The sequence below is a fragment of the Eschrichtius robustus genome, chromosome 4 (genome assembly GCF_028021215.1).
Source record: "Eschrichtius robustus isolate mEscRob2 chromosome 4, mEscRob2.pri, whole genome shotgun sequence".
Lineage (NCBI taxonomy): Eukaryota > Metazoa > Chordata > Mammalia > Artiodactyla > Eschrichtiidae > Eschrichtius > Eschrichtius robustus.
The window spans coordinates 99360012-99362266 of record NC_090827.1 but is presented as its reverse complement, the minus strand read 5'-3'; positions in this window follow the sequence as shown (position 1 = coordinate 99362266).

Genomic DNA, 2255 nt, shown 5'->3' with positions numbered 1-2255 from the left:
TCTTTCTCCCACACTACCCTGCTGCCTGGATCCAGAAATCGGCCTTTCACTGTGTTTGTTTCACTGCCTTTCCTTCGCATGGTCACTCTCATATGTCTTAAAACCTTGCTTCTCAAAGTAAGGTCCTTGGACCAGCAGCATTGGCATCACCTGGGAACTCATTAGAACTGCAGAATCTCCCTTGCTTCAGGACTTCTGAATGAGAATCCGAATTTTTACAAGATGGCCTGGTGATTCCTGTGCCGTTAAAATTTGAGAAGCACTGCTCTAGGAGAAATATCTGAAGGTGCTTCATGCAGCAGTTCTCAAACTTTTACTGCCCATTAGAATCACCTTGGAATCATTTAAAAATCCTGATACCCAGGCCACAATTCCTACCAAGTAAGTCAGAATCTCTTGGGATGGAGCCCATGCATCAGTATATTTTAAAACTCCCCAAAAGTACAGCCAGGTTTGGACACCAGTGCTTAAGGGAGAGCTTTTTAGTTCTTAATGTTCCTAGGAATCACCCAGGAGCATCTTAAACGACAGATACTGATTTAGTGGATCTGGGGCGGGGCCTGAGATTCTGCATTTCTAACAAGTTCCCAGATGACAGATGCTACTGGTCCGAGGAGTTTCTGGAGCAAAATGAAACTCCCTGGGCTTTCTTTCAACAATACCAATAAACGCAAATAGCACAGAATCAAGGCAAGCTTATCTAAGGCACAGTCCTGGCCTGCTCATCTCTGAGTGAGATGCAATAAGGAGCTCTGGGAGAAGGGAGCGGGTGCTTCAGGCTCTTCCGTGGCCTTCCCGCTTGCTTCACACCTGGTGCTGGGCCAGGCAGCCACACCAAGCCCGGGCTGATGGGCCAGCCAGCATCGGGCTGCTGCACTGGGGCCCCAGGGCAGAGCTCTTGCAAGTACGCGCTTCTCCTTTCTGGCTGCCTGTGACTTCACGGGCCATCTACCTTTTCTTCCCCTAGTTATTCTCTCACTTCTCCCTGGGCTCCTGCGTCTAGGCTTACCAGCAGGCCCTGGGACACTTGCTTGGCCCCGTGTGTGCTTACTCGGGCTTTAGACTAAGTCAAAACTGCAAAAGTTCAGGCCATAACACTGAGGAACTCAAGCCAGGAGAATAAGGGCCACAGGATGAGTGACGAAGAGACCCGGAGTGACGGAACTCGATTTGTTGTTCATCCCGGCTCCATGCATGGCAGGCAAGGTTCGGTCTGACGACTGGAGCTTGGCAGGACTTAACACACACTGTGCTCACTCCAGCTTCTAATTTACATATTTTTCTCCCTTGGCAAGACCCAAGCAACTGTCATCAGCAGGTTGCGTGGGACCTGCCGGGTGCGAGGCGGGCCTGTGTTGGGTCCAGAGTTTTGACTCAGATCCCCTGGCCTCCAGCAGGCAGGGCTGGGTTGGTTGGTTGTGACGCGAAGGCTGAGTAAGGGGTCCCTCTGGACACACTGAGGCTGAGGAAGCCCCCTGGCCCTGTTTCTAAGAAGGCAGGACACTTACCCAAAATTCCAGTGGGCCCAAAATTAACCTATACAACAGAGCAAACTAATTCACTTTTCTCTAGGGTTGGCAGAAAAAAAAAGAAAAATGGGAAAGGAAGGGAAAACTGAGACCTTAAGATGTCTAGTGCACAGGCCGCCAAGTAGGGGATTCTTTCTAACTGGGATTATCCCATGTTTTTTATTTGGGGCTTGTTCACTGATGTTTCTAAGCCCTACTTACAAGGCATTTTACCACGTGCCACATAAAACTAGTCATCAGAACACAAACTGTTTACCCGCTGCAATAACACCTGCCCACCCCCCGCCCTTCCCACCCTCCAGATTCTTGAGACTCTCTTTAATTTCCTGCCAGTTTCCAAGGATTTAGAGAAAGCCACTCTGGGAACTAAAAGACTTAATGTAGCTCAAAGGCTGAGCAAGTTTCTCCTCTCTACTGATAGCATAATTAATCCTTATTGTTCCCCAAAGGATAGCCAAGGGAATGCTTCATTCCCCAGACGCGGGTGTTCAACAACCTCCCAGAGGCTCTGGTCCCAGCTACTAAGTGGCCAAGTACCCACAGCGCAATCAGTGGGTTGGACCCAGCCTCTCAGATGGGCCTCTGGTCTCCCATGGCCAGTCTAAGTAGATTTAGTTTCCTGTCTTCACTTCCCCAAGCCTAATAACACCCCCTCGGGGGCACTATTTAAATGTAGGCATTTGAGGGTGGAAACAAAAGAAGAAATTATTTCCTGGCGAGTGAGTA